At 51.8% G+C, this 14925-nt stretch overlaps 1 protein-coding gene across 5 annotated transcripts in view; it reads right to left on the minus strand.

Moving 5' to 3' along the window:
- Positions 1-14925, minus strand: part of LOC140400040 (histone H2B-like) — a 93140-nt gene that overhangs the window by 12427 nt on the left and 65788 nt on the right. Inside the window, exon 2 of one of the 5 annotated variants that reach the window (XR_011937998.1) lies at positions 2165-2400. The exons of the other annotated variants lie outside the window; for them this stretch is intronic. The gene's annotated coding sequence lies outside the window, so the exon portion shown is untranslated. The remainder of the gene's footprint in view (positions 1-2164; positions 2401-14925) is intronic. 5 annotated transcript variants of the gene reach the window in all.

Genomic DNA, 14925 nt, shown 5'->3' on the forward strand with positions numbered 1-14925 from the left:
TTACAGGTTGACATAGATCGGAGTATTTCCGACTATATAGGGGAACAAGACAGGGATGCCCGCTGTCTCCATTGTTGTTCGCGTTGGCAATTGAACCTCTGGCCATGGCATTGAGAGACTCCAGGAATTGGAGAGGGGTGATTAGAGGGGGAGAAGAACACAGAGTCTCGTTATACGCGGATGACCTATTGTTATACGTGTCGGACCCAGCGGGGGGGGGGGGGGGGGGTGATAGAGGTTATGCGAATTTTGAGGGGGTTCGGGGATTTCTCGGGGTATAGGCTAAACATGGGGAAGAGTGAATTATTTGTGATACATCCAGGGGACCAGAGTAGAGAGATAGAAGGCTTGCCTCGAAGGAAAGTGGAAAGAAACTTCCGATACCTGGGGATTCAGATCGCTAGGAGCTGGGGAACCTTGCACAGACTTAATCTGACACGGTTGGTAGAACAAATGGAGGAGGACTTCAAGAGGTGGGACATGCAACATCTATCGCTGGCGGGCAGGGTGCAAGCAATTAAGATGATGGTCCTCCCGAGGTTCTTATTTGTATTGCAATGTCTCCCTATACTAATCACCAAGACCTTTTTTAATAAAATAGACAGGAGCATCACGAGCTTCGTGTGGGCAGGGAAAGTTCCGAGAGTAAGGAGGGGGTTCCTTCAGCGGAGTAGGGACAGAGGAGGATTGGCACTACCGAACCTGGGCGATTACTATTGGGCTGCCAATGTGGCAATGATACGTAAATGGATGATGGATGATGGAGGGTGAGGGAGCGGCGTGGAAAAGACTGGAGAGAAAGTCCTGTTAAGGGACGAGTTTAGAGGCGCTGGTGACGGCGCCGCTACCGATCTCACCTAAAAAGTTTACCACAAACCCGGTGGTGGCGGCAACTTTGAATATCTGGGGACAGTGGAGGTGACAGAGAGGGGTGCGGGGAGCCCTGGTGGGGTCCCCAATCGGGAACAACCATAGGTTCGCCCCAGGAAGAATGGATGGAGGATTTCAGAGCTGGTACCAGTTGGGAATTAGGAGGGTGGGAGATTTATTTATAGATGGGACTTTTGCGAGCTTGGGAGCATTGGAGGAAAAGTATAAGTTGCCCCGGGGAAATTTCTTGAGATATATGCAGGTGAGGGCGTTTACTAGACAACAGGTGAGGGAATTTCCGTTGCTCCCGGCACAGGGGATACAGGACAGGGTGCTTTCAGGGGTGTGGGTCGGAGAGGGCAAGGTGTCAGAGAATTACCGAGAGATGAGGGAAGAGGGGGAGGAGTCGGTGGGCGAACTAAAAGGAAAGTGGGAAGAAGAACTAGGGGAGGAGATAGAGGAGGGTATGTGGGCTGATGCCCTAAGCAGGGTAAATTCCTCTTCCTCATGTGCCAGGCTTAGCCTGATTCAATTTAAGGTGCTACATAGAGCACACATAACGGGAGCAAGATTGAGCAGGTTCTTTGGAGTGGAGGACAAATGTGGGAGGTGTGGCGGGAGCCCGGCAAACCACGCACATATGTTTTGGGCGTGCCCGGCACTGGAAGGGTATTGGAAGGGAGTGACGGGAGTGATTTCGCGGGTGGTGAAGGCCCGGGTCAAACCAGGCTGGGGGTTAGCTCTATTTGGAGTTGAGGAAGAGCCGGGAGTGCAGGAGGCGAAAGAGGCCGACGTTGTGGCCTTTGCGTCCCTAGTAGCCCGGCGCAGGATCCTACTCATGTGGAAGGAGGCGAAACCCCCCGGACTGGAGGCCTGGGTAAATGATATGGCGGGGTTCATTAAACTGGAGCAGATAAAGTTTGCCCTGAGAGGATCGGCTCAAGGGTTCACCAGGCGGTGGCAGCCATTTCTCGACTACCTAGGGGAACGTTAGAGGGAAGACAGATGACCAGCAGCAGCAACCCAGGGGGAAGGGGGGGGGTGGGGGTTAGTTTAGTTTAGGTCAAAGATAAAGGGGTTTTGCTACTTGTGTATTGTTAAAAATTTCTGTATTGTTATTGTTGCGTTTGCTTTGTAAGAGGGGAAAAATTGTTGTTTGGGAAAAAAATTTCAATAAAACATATTTTTTTAAAAAAAGATTGCGGGGGGGGGAATGGCCAATGGTCACGACCAGCTTTTATAAGTGCCGGCCGTGAGGCCGTTTTAAGATTAACTGCCATCCGCGCCTGCCCACCTTATCAAGTAGTGCGCAAGGTGGACCGGCTCCTCCTGATGTCAGTGCACAGTCCCAGGCCAGTTATTTTCAGCAAATTCTGGAATCCTCCCACCGGAGGCGGCGCCAGAGAGCAGGTCACACGCCCCGTACGCTGACATCACGTGTTCTGGGCCCGAGCCAGATTCCTCCATTTTGCAGCTGCCAGCAGTGCTGGAGTGAACTCCAGGGCCTCTGGATAACAACCCATGAAGAAGCTGAAAACAGGAACAAAGCAGCACAATGATGATTAGGGGTAGCACGGAGGCAGTGTGGATAGCACAATTGCTTCACAGCTCCAGGGTCCCAGGTATGAATCCGGCTTGGGTCACTGTCTGTGTGGAGTCTGCACATCCTCCCCGTGTGTGCGTGGGTTTCCTCTGGGTGCACCGGTTTCCTCCCACAGTCCAAAGATGTGCAGGTTAGGTGGATTGGCCATGATAAATTGCCCTTAGTGTCCAAAATTGCCCTTAGTGTTGGGTGGGGTTACTGGGTTATGGGGATAGGGTGGAGGTGTTGACCTTGGGTAGGGTGCTCTTTCCAAGAGCCGGTGCAGACTCAATGGGCCAAATGGCCTCCTTCTGCACTGTAAATTCTATGATAATCTATGATTATTTGAGGGGTGGGTTTATAAATTGTGCCACTGCAATCAGGAGTCAAATTTCATGGGTGTTACATGCAGGGAATTACTGGCAAATGAATGTTTAAAACCTCAAATTGTCAAAGACGTTTGAAGAATAAACATGGCGAGTTCGAGGACAAACCTCTGTATTTTTTTCAATGGATGCAGTGAGATCTGCAATCATCAGCTGAAGTCATTATCAGAAATGTAACATTGAATAACAAAGCAAGTGAGATCGTGGGGACCAAGCAGGCCCACCTGTCACATTAAAGTCAAGTGAAAATGGTGGGTCGCGAAGATCAGCCGGCGATGGTCGCAAAGGCCGCCCAGCGAGGGTCCCGAAGGATGGCCGGTTGGTAAAAATGGGACCCCGGTTAAAAAGTTTGATCCACACTGCCAAAGGCTTCCTTAACCATTGTATCCAGCTGCTCTGCTACCTTAAGGTACTGGTGTACATGCACACCAAGATCCCTCGGGTCCTTCGTGCCTCCCAGCGTCCTGCCATTTATCATGTATTCTCTTGTCTTGTTTGTCCTGCCCAAGTGCATCTCTTCCAGATTGAATTCAGTTTGCCACTGATCAGTCCATCTGTGTCGTCCTGTATTCGAAGGCGATCCTCCTCAATATTTACCACCCCACCAAATTTCATATTAGCAGCAAACTTACTGATCAACCCTCCTATATTCATATCTAAAACATTTGTATCAACCACAAACAGCAAGGGCCTCAACACTGATCCCTGTGGGAAACCACTGGACATGATCTTCCAATCAGAGGCTAGCGGCTGGTTTAGCACAGTGGACTAAACAGCGGAACAATGCCAGCAGCGCGGGTTCAATTCCCGTACTGGCCTCCCCGAACTGGTGCCGGAATGTGGCGACTTGGTGCTTTTCACAGTAACTTCATTGAAGCCTACTTGTGACAATAAGCAATTATTATTATTATTATTAGAAAAACACTCCTCCACCAACAGCCTCTGCTTCCTGCCACTCAGCAATTTTGGATCCAATTTGCCAAATTTCCTTCAGTCCCTTGGGCATGTGTCTTCACATCAGTCTCCCATGTGGGACCTGATGAAAAGCCTTGCTGAAGTCCAAGTAGATTACGTCAAATGCATTTCACTCATCTACAAACCTGTTCACCTCTTCATAAAATTCAATCAAGTTGGTCAGAGTCCTCCCCTTAACCAAACCACGCTGACCTTTTAATCTCTGCCTCTACAAATGCAGATTAATTCTGTGTCTCAGATTTGCTTCCAATAGTTCCCCCACCACTCAGGTTAGACTGACTGGTCTGTAGTTTCCTGGTTTATCCTTTCCTCCCTTCTTCAATAATGGTACCACATTGGCGATCCTCCAGTCCGCCAGCACCTCTCCTGTGGCCAGAGAGGAATTGAAAATTATTGCCAGTGTCCCTGCTATTTCCTCGCTTGCCTCACTCATCAGCCTGGTATACATTTCATCTGGCCCTGGAGTTTTGTCGACTTTGAAGCCTCCCAGTCAGAACCTCCTCTCTGTCTATATTAATCTCTTTAGTTTTATTACAGTCCTTCTCCCTGATATCTATACCCACACTGTCTTTCTCACGGGTGAACACTGACACAAAATACCCTTTTAGAACTCCACCTACATCACCCGGCTCCACACACAAGTTACCACTGTGATCCATCATGGGCCTTACTCTGCCCCAAGTTATCATTTTACACTTAATGTACTTGTAGAACAACTTAACAACTTTATTTTACCTGCCAGTATCCTTTCAGTATCTGGTGCGACCGCATTTGGAGTATTGCGTGCAATTCTGGTCGCCGCATTATACAAAGGATGTGGAAGCATTGGAAAGGGTGCAGAGGAGATTCACCAGAATGTTGCCTGGTATGGAGGGAAGATCTTAAGAGGAAAGGCTGAGGGACTTGAGGCTGTTTACGTTAGAGAGAAGAAGATTAAGAGGTGACTTAACTGAGACATACAATAGGGCAGCACGGTGGCTCAGTGTGTTAGCCCTGCTGCCTCACGGCGCTGAGGTCCCAGGTTCAATTCTGGGTCACTGTCCATGTGGAGTTTGCACATTTACCCCATGTTTGCGTGGGTTTCGCCCCCACAACCCAAAGATGTGCAAGTTAGGTGGATTGGCCCCACCAAATTGCCCCTTAATCAGAAAAATGAATAGGGTACACTACAAAAAAAAAAATTTTTTTTAAATAAATTGAGTCATGCAGGATGGTCAGAGGATTGGATAGGGTGGACAGTGAGAGCCTTTTTCCTTGGATGGTGATGTCTCGCACGAGGGGACATAGATTTTAATTGAGGTGAGCTAGATATAGGACAGATGTCAGAGGTAGATTCTTTACTCAGAGAATAGTAAGGGCGTGGAATGCCCTGCCTGCAACAGTAGTGGACTCGCCAACACCAAGGGCATTCAAATGGTCATTGGATAGACATATGGACGATAAGGGAATAGTGTAGATGGGCTTTAGAGTGCTTTCACAGGTCGGCACAACATCGAGGGCCGAAGGGCCTGTACTGCGCTGTAATGTTCTATGTTCATGTCTCCTTTTTGCTCTCCTCATTTCCGTTTTAAGTCCCCTCTTGCACATTCTGTACACCTCTAGCACTTCTGCTGTTTTGAGCCCTTGATATCTGCCACAAGCCTCCCCTTTTCTACTTATCCAACGCTGTATATCCCTCAATATACATGGTTGACTGGATTTGTTGGTCTCACCCTTTTCTTGATTGGAATATGTTGGCCGTGTACTCTCCCTATTTCCTTGCTGAATGTGTCCCACTGTTCTGTCACAGATTTACTGAAAGGTGTCTGCTCCCGATCCACTCTGGCCAAATCATATCTGTTCTTATTAAAATCAGCCTTCCTCCATTTGTGAACTTTGATCTCAGGTCCATCCATCTCCTTTTCCAGAACTATCTTGAATCTAATGAAGTTAAGATCACTGTCTGCAAAATGCTCCCCCAACGATACTTCAACCACTTGTCCAGCTTCGTTACTGAAAGTGAAGCCCAAGACCGCTCCTCTCTTGTCTGTCCTTCTACGTACTGGCTTAAAAAGTTCTCATGGATGCATTTTAAGAATTACGCTCCCTCTAAACCGTTCACACTATGACTACCCCAGTTCATATTGAGGAAGTTGAGATCCCCCACTGTTCCCACTATCACAACCCTATTACTGTTCCACTTCTCTGAAATTTGCCTCCATATTCACTCTTCTATTTCTCTCGGATGGTTAGGGGGCCAATGGAACATGCCAGCAATGTGATTGCTCCTTTTTGGTTTTTAAGTTCTACCCATTTGGCTTCAGTATAGTTCTAATATCTGGGTCCCGCAAGGCTGCCTACTTAGCCCCTTACTATCCTCCCTGTGCACACATGACTGCGTGGCCAAATTTGGTACCAACCCCATCCACAGGTTTGCTGACAATACGATCATAGTGGGCCGGATCGCGAATAATGACGAGTCAGAATACAGGATGGAGATCGAGAACCTAGTGGAGTGGTGTAGCGACAACAACCTCTCCCTCAATGCCAGCAAAACTAAAGAGCCGGTCATTGACTTCAGAAAGCTAAGAACTGGACACACCACTGTCAGCATCTATGAGGCCGAGGTGGAGATTGTTCGCAGTTTCAAATTCCTAGTGGTTCACATCTCCAAAAATCTGTCCTGGTCCACCCACGTCGACGCTACCACCAAGAAATCTCAACAGGGCCTTTACTTCCTCAGCAAACTAAGGAAATTCGGCATGTCCACATTAACTCTTACCAACTTTTACAGATGCACCATAGAAAGCATCCTAGCTGCTGCATCACGGCCTGGTATGGCAACCGCTCGGCCCAAACCCGCAAGACACTTCAGAGAGTCGTGAACACAGCCCAGTCCATCACACAAACCTGCCTCCCATCCATTCACTCCATCTACACCTACCGCTGCCTGGGGAAAGCGGCAAGCACAATCAAAGACCCCTCCCACCCGGCTTACTCACTCTTCCAACTTATTCCATCGGGCAGGAGATACAAAAGTCTGGGAACACGCACAAACAAACTCAAACAGCTTCTTCCCCACTGTTACCAGACTCCTAAACCACCCTCTTATGGACTGACCTCATTAATACTACACCCCTGTATGCTTCACCCGATGCCGGTGTCTATGTAGTTACATTGTGTACCTTGTGTTGCCCTATTATGTATTTTCTTTTATTTCCTTTTCTTTTCATGTACTTGATGATCTGTTGAGCTGATCGCAGAAAAATATTTTTCACTGTACCTCGGTCCACGTGACAATGAACAAAATCCAATCCAGTTGAAGAGCTTTCTAAGATGTCATCTCTCCTTACTGCTGTAATTCATTCTCTGATCAAAATTGTTACACTCCCTCCTCTTTTACCTCCTGCCCTATCTCTCCTGGAGATCCTGTATCCTGGAATATTGAGATCCCAATCCTTCCCCTCTCCCAAGCGTGATTCAGTGACAGCAAATACATCATAACCCCATGTTCTCACTTCATCTGCCTTGTTCGTCAGACTCGCAATCTCGCTGTGATATAGAACGCATACTTACTGTTTACTGCTAAGTTAGTGTGTGTGAGTTTTATCCTCAATGTCTCTGTGATATATAATGCATATTTTACTGCTTCCTGCTCAGTTACTGGTGTGTCAGAGTGAGAGAATGTGAGTGTGTGTGCGTGTGTTTTATTTTCAATGTCACTCTATGATATATAACACGTATTTTACTGCTTACTGATCAGTTATTGATGAGTGAGTGTGTGTTTGTGTGTGTGAGAGAGTGTGAGTGACCGCATTAATGTGTGCGAAAGTGTGTATTACCCTCACTGTCTCTCTTTGATACAGAACACATATTTTACTGCTTGCTGCGCAGCTACTGGTGTGAGTGTGCGTGAGAGAATGTGTGTGAGAGAGAGGGCATGTGTGAGAGAGCGAGCACGTGCGTGTGAGAAAGCGGGCGCGCGTGTGAGAGCGAGCGCGCGTGTGAGAGCGCGCACGCGTGAGAGGGAGCGCGCGTGCGAGGGGGAGCGCGCGTGTGAGAGGCAGCGCGCGTGCGTGAGGCAGCGCGGGTGCGAGAGGGAGCGCGATTTTGTGAGAGAGCGCGTGTGTGTGAGGCATGTGTGTGAGCATGTGTGTGTGAGCATCTGTGTGTGTGAGCATGTTTGCATTTTACCCTCTTTATCTCTCTTTGATATATTACACATATTTTACTGTTCATGCCCAGTTACTGGTGTGTGTGAGAGAGAGAGTGCGAGCGTGTGTTTTCCCATCATTGTCTCTCGATGATAGATGATGCATTTTTTACTCAGGAATTGTTGTGTCAGAGAGTGTGAGTGTCAGAAAGTGTGTGAATATGAAAGAGTGCGAGTGTGTGAGGGAGCGTGTGCAAGTGAGTGTGTCAGTCTGTGTCAGGGAGAGTGAGAGAAATAGTCTGCAGGAGTGTGAGTGTGTGGAGAGAGAGTGTGTGGGGAGAGAGTGTGTGTTTTACCTTCATTGTCTCTCTGTGATATATAACATATTTTACTGCTCAGTCACAGGTGTGTGAGTGTGTTTTATCCTCACTGTCTGTCTATCAGAAATAACATATTTCACTGCTTACTGCTCAGTAACTGGTGTGTGTGTGAGAGATTGTGGGGAGAGCGCGTGTGAGCATGTGTTGTACCCTCACTGTCCCTCTGTGAAATCAGCAAGAAGTCTTGCTGGAGAGGGATAGGGCCATACGGCAGGGCAAGGTTTATAATTGGGGGAGGGGGGAACTTCCAGTTGCGGCTATGCGGAGCTAAGTCGCACATTCGGCGGTTCCCGCAAAAACAGACTTTTGGGCTCTTTTCAGGGCCCCTAACGGCACTTTTTCGACGTTTCCCGGTGTGGGAAGGAGTCTCCAACAGCTCCCCGTCAGTATATGGCTTCAACTAGGAGCGGGGCGAAAAAAAAGGTGGTGGTGGACCCGACGAAGGTGTGAGGGAAGAAGGACAAAATGGCGGCGGGCAGAGACCAGGCAGCGTGGATGCAGTGGGCGGAAGAGCAGCAGGAGGTTATCCAGCGCTGCTTCAGAGAGATTAAAACGGACCTGCTAGAGCCGATGAAGGCGTCGATTGATAAGCTGCTGGAGACACAGACGGCCCAGGGAGTGGCGATCCGCGAGGCTCGAGAAAAGATCTCTGACAATGAGGACGAGATCTCAGGCCTGCCGGTAAAGGTGGAGGCGCACGAGGCGCTCCACAAGAAATGGCAGGAGCGGTTCGAGGAGATGGAGAATCGGTCGAGGCGGAAGAATGTGCGGATTCTGGGCCTCCCGGAGGGGCCGGACGTGGGGGCCTATGTGGTCACCATGTTGAACTCACTGATGGGAGCGGCGTCCTTCTAGGAGCCCCTGGAGCTGGAAGGGGCCCATAGAGTGCTGGCGAGGAGGCCCAAGGCTAACGAGCCTCCGCGGGCGGTGCTGGTGAGGTTCCATCGGTTCGTCGATCGGGAATGTGTGTTCAGGTGGGCCAAGAAGGAGAGGAGCAGCAGGTGGGAGAACGCGGAGGTTCGGATATATCAGGACTGGAGAGCGGAGGTGGCGAAGAGGAGGGCCGGGTACAATCGAGCGAAGGCGGTGCTGCACTGGAAGGGGGTGAAGTTTGGCATGTTGCAGCCGGCGCGACTGTGGGTTTCCGACAAGGACCGGCACCATTATTTTGAGTCTCCGGAGGAGGTGTGGGCCTTTGTTCAGGCCGAGAAGTTGGACACAGATTGAGGGTCGGGATGGGCGATTGGGGACTACGGTTGATATGCTATGTTTATTTTTGTTTCGAGGGGGGGACTTTTGTATTGCTCCGGGTTTCTTTTTCTTTGTGTTTTTTCTCTTTTGGGTCGGAGAAGGTGGCTGGGGCGGATTGGGCACTGTTTTGGTTGGGTTGGTCGGGGGGGCTCTTGAAGGTGAGATGGGGCCCCGCCGGGGAGGGGGAGGCCCGAGTCAGGGGTGAGGGGACAGGGCCTGTAAAAGGAGCTGCGTCAGAGGTGGCGGGGCCTGGTCGGTGGAAAGCGCGGGCTTTATCCCACGCTGAAGACTGGAGGGGGCGGGGCCGGGGCGGGGAAGCGAGGGTTGTTTCCCGCGCTGAGAACAGAAGGGGGAGGGGGAGTGCCTATGGATGGGAACGGGAGAGGAGGGTGTGCCACACAATGGGAGGAGTCGAAGGAGAGGCGGGAGTGGCCGGGGTCAGCAGGAGTCAGCTGACTTGCGGAAGGGCAATGGGGGGAGTAAATCAGCTAGGATGGGTCCTAACCGGGGGAGGGGGGTTGGGTGGGGGGGGGGGAAATCGAGTTGCCGCTGCTATGGTCAAGAAGGAGCTGGAGCGAGTGAGGGGGGGTCGAGACGGGGGTATGCCGCTGTGGGGAACGGGCTGGGTGTGGGGTGCGGGCGCGTGGCTGGCCGAGGAGGAGTCATGGCTCGTCAGCGGGGGAGGGGGGCGGGTAGCCCCCTGATCCGGCTGATAACCTGGAATGTAAGGAGACTGAATGGGCCGGTTAAGCGGGCCTGCGTATTCGCTCACCTGAAGGGGCTCAAGGCGGATGTGGTTATGCTTCAGGAGACACACCTGAAGGTGGCAGACCAAGTAAGATTGAGGAAAGGGTGGGTAGGTCAGGTGTTTCACTCGGGGCTGCATGCCAAAAATCGAGGGGTGGCGATCTTGGTGGGAAAGAAGGTGTCGTTTGAGGCGTCGAGCATTGTGGCAGATAATGGCGGCAGGTACATAATGGTAAGTGGTAAGTTGCAGGGAGAGAGGGTGGTACTGGTCAATGTGTATGCCCCAAACTGGGACAATGCGGGTTTTATGTGGCGTATGTTGGGTCGGATCCCAGACTTGGAAGTGGGGGGCCTGATAATGGGGGAGACTTTAACACGGTGCTGGACCCGGCACTGGATCGCTCTAGGTCTAGGACGGGTAGGAAGCCGGCGGCGGCTAGAGTGCTGAGGGGGGTTTATGGACCAGATGGGAGGGGTGGACCCTTGGGGATTTGCAAGGCCGGGGGCAAGGGAATTTTCATTCTTCTCACATGTCCATAAGGCTTATTCCCGAATCGACTTTTTCACCTTGAGTAGGGCGTTGATAGCGAGAGTAGAGGATACTCAGTATTCGGCAATAGCCATTTCGGACCACGCCCCGCATTGGGTGGACTTGGAGATGGGGGAGGAGAGGGACCAGCGCCCGCTGTGGCGCTTGGAGGTGGGGCTGTTGGCGGACGAGGAGGTGAGCGAGTGGGTCCGAGGAAGTATAGAGAGGTACGTGGAGACCAACGCCAACGGGGAGGTCTGAGTGGGGATGGTATGGGAGGCACTGAAGGTGGTGGTGAGGGGCGAGCTGATCTCCATTAGGGCCCACAAGGAGCGGAGGGAGTGGGGGAAGAGGCTGGTGGGGGAGATGGTGAGGGTAGACAGGAGGTATGCGGAGGAGACCGAGGAAGGATTGTTGAGGAAGAGACGTAGCCTCCAGGCCGAATTCGACCTGGTGACCACCAGGAAGGCGGAGGTGCAGTAGAGGAATGCCCAGGGGGCGATTTAAGAGTATGGGGAAAAGGCAAGCCGGATGCTGGCGCATCAGCTTCAGAAGCGGGACGCAGCTAAGTTAAGGACGGGGGGGGGCGGAGTGGAGCTGGCTTCAATGGGGTCTTCAGTGACTTCGACGAGGAATTGTACTGATCCGAGCCCCCACGGGAGGAGGGAGGGATGGGCCGCTTCCTGGACCAATTGAGGTTTCCAAAGGTGGAAGAAGGACTGGTGGCGGGATTGGGGGCCCCGATTGGGCTGGAGGAGCTGATCAAAGGGATAGGAAGCATGAAGGCGGGGTAGGCACCGGGGCCGGACGGTTTCCCGGTCGAATTCTATAAAAGTTATATGGACCTGTTGGGCCCGCTGTTAGTTAGGACCTTCAATGAGGCAAGGGAGGGGGGGTGCTTTTCCCCCGACGATGTCCCGGGCACTGATCTCCTTGATCCTGAAGCGGGACAAGGATCCCCTGCAGTGTGGGTCTTACAGACCGAATTCCTTGCTAAATGTAGATGCCAAGGTGCTGGCGAAGGTCTGAGCCTTGAGGATTGAGGATTGTGTGCCGCAGATCATCCATGAAGACCAGACGGGGTTTGTGAAGGGGAGGCAGTTGAACGCGAATGTGCGGAGGCTTTTGAACGTTATCATGATGCCGGCGAGGGAGTGGGAGACGGAGATAGTGGTAGCGATGGACGCTGAGAAAGCCTTCGATAGGGTAGAGTGGGGTTATCTGTGGGAGGTGCTGAAGAGGTTCGGGTTTGGGGAGGGGTTTGTCAGGTGGGTTAGGCTGTTGTATGAGGTCCCGATGGTGAGTGTGGCCACAAACAGGAAGAGGTCCGAGTACTTTCGGTTGCACCGAGGGACGAGACAGGGGTGTCCCCTATCCCCCCTGCACTTCGCACTGGCGATTGAACCCCTGGCTATGGCACTGAGGGAGTCAAGGAACTGGAGGGGGTTGGTGCGTCGTGGGGAGGAGCATAGGGTGTCACTTTATGCGGACGACCTGCTGCTGTCTGTGGTGGACCCGGTGGGAGGAATGCCGGAGGTAATGAGGATTCTTAGGGAATTCAGGGACTTTTCGGGGTACATCCTCAACATGGGGAAGAGCGAGCTGTTCGTAGTTCACCCATGGGACCAGGAGATGGGGATTGGCGAGCTCCCACTAAAAAAAGCAGAGAGGAGCTTCAGGTATCTGGGAGTCCAGGTGGCCAGGAGCTGGGGGGCCCTGCATAGGCTAAACTTTACAAGGCTGGTGGAGAAAATGGAGGAGGAGTTCAAGAGGTAGGACACGTTGCCGCTGTCCTTGGCGGGTAGGGTGCAGTCAATCAAAATGACGGTGCTCCCAAGGTTTTTGTTCCTGTTCCAGTGCTTCAGTGTTTATCCCGAAGGCTTTTTTCAGGCGGGTTAACAGGAGTATAATGGGGTTTGTGTGGGCGTGACGGAATCCGAGGGTGAAAAGGGTGTTCCTGGAGCGGAGTAGAGATAGGGGAGGACTGGCGCTGCCCAACCTCTGTGGATACTTTTGGGCCGCCAATGCGACGATGGTGTGCAAGTGGGTGATGGAGGGGGAGGGGACCGCATGGAAGAGGCTGGAGACGGCATCTTGTGTGGGTACGAGTCTGGGGGCGATGGCAACGGCGCCGCTGCCGCTACCTCCAAGGAGGTCTCCCACGAGCCCGGTGGTGGTGACTGCCCTCAAAATTTGGGGGCAGTGGAGGTGGCACGGGGGGGGGGGAAGTGGCGGCCTCGGTGGGGAACCCATTATGGGGGAACCACCGGTTCGCCCCAGGAAGAACAGGTGGGAGGATTTGCGGGGTGGCACAGGGCAGGGATACGAAAGTTGGGGGACCTGTTTGTGGACGGGAAGTTCGCGAGCCTGGGTGAGCAGGAGGAGAAGTACGGGCTCTCCCCAGGGAACACCTTCAGGTACTTACAGGTAAGGGTGTTTACCAGACGGCAGGTGACGGAATTCCCACGGCTACGGCCACACACAGTATAGGACAGGGTGCTCTCGGGGGGGGGGGGGGGGGGGGGGGCGCGGCGGGGGGGGGAGATCTCGGAAACTTACCAGGTGATGCAGGAGGAGGAGAAGACCTCGGTGGTGGAGGTAAAGGGTAAGTGGGAAGAGGATTTGGGAGAGGAAATTGAGGAAGGGACAAGGGCAGACGCCCTGGGGAGGGTGAACTGTTCCTCATCATGCGCGAGGCTCAGCCTCATACAGTTTAAGGTGCTGCACAGGGCACACACACCGGGACAAGGATGAGTCGGTTTTTTGGGGGTGAGGACAGGTGTGTTAGGTGCTCAGGGAGCCCAGCAAACCACACCCATATGTTCTGGGCATGCCCAGTGCTGGAGGAATTTTGGAAGGGCGTAGCGAGGACGGTGTCGAGGGTGGTAGGATCCAGGGTCAAGCCGGGCTGGGGGCTCGCAATATTTGGGGTGGTAGAGGTTCCGGGAGTGCAGGAGGAGAAAGAGGCCGGAATTCTGGCCTTTGCGTCCCTGGTAGCCCGGCGGAGGATTCTTCTTCAGTGGAAGGATGTGAGGCTGCCACGCGTGGAATCCTGGATCGACGATATGGCGGGGTTTATTAAGTTGGAGAGGATGAAATTCGCCTTGAGAGTGTCGGTACAAGGGTGCTTTAGGTGGCGGCAACCGTTCGTAGACTTGCTGGCAGAGCGGGAGACATTGGTCAATGGCAGCAGCAACTCGCGGGGGGCACTTTATTTTTTTGTTTTTGTTATTTACACTGGAGGGTCTGAGGGGTTGTATATACTTGTTGTATTAAGTCGGGGTGTTAATGTTAATTTATTATTTATGTACAGGGGGGAGGGGGATATGGAGGGTTGTTTTTCTGGACTGTGTTTTGTACTTAACTGTGTTTCTTTTTCATTTTGTTGTTGATATTTTATGAAAACCTTTAATAAAAATTTTAAAAAGTAAAATAAAATAATTGTGGGAGGGTTAATGATGATGCGATTAGGCAAGAATTAGGAAGCATAAGATGGGAACAGAAACTGTCAGGGAAAAGCACAAATGAAAAGTGGAGCTTGGTCAAGGAACAAATACTGCGTGTCCTTGAAAGGTATGCCCCTGTCTGGCAGGGAGCAAATGGCCGTGTGAGGGGACCATGGTTCACAAAAGAGGTTGAATGTCTTGTCAAGAGGAAAAAGGAAGCTTATGTAAGGATGAGAAAACAAGGTTCAGGAGGGTCGCTTGAGGGTTAGAAGGTAGCAAAGAATGAGCTTAAAAAAGGACTTAGGAGAGCTAGGAGGGGGCATGAGAAGTCCTTGGCGGGTCGAATCAAGGAAAAGCAAAAGGCTTTTTACTCTTATGTGAGAAATAAAAGAATGACCATGGTGAGGTTAGGGCCGGTCAAGAACAGTAGTGGGAACTTCTGTGTGGCATCAGGACAGGAGAGGCGTTGAATGAATACTTTTCTTCAGTATTCACCGAAGAGAGGGGCTATGCTATTTGTGATTTTAATAAGTGACTTGGAGGAGGGGGCTGAAGGGTGGGTCAGTAAATTTGCTGATGACACCAAGATTGGTGGAGCAGTGGATGAGGTGGAGGGCTGTTGTAGGC

Source organism: Scyliorhinus torazame, chromosome 24, assembly GCF_047496885.1.
Source record: "Scyliorhinus torazame isolate Kashiwa2021f chromosome 24, sScyTor2.1, whole genome shotgun sequence".
Taxonomy (NCBI): Eukaryota; Metazoa; Chordata; class Chondrichthyes; order Carcharhiniformes; family Scyliorhinidae; genus Scyliorhinus; species Scyliorhinus torazame.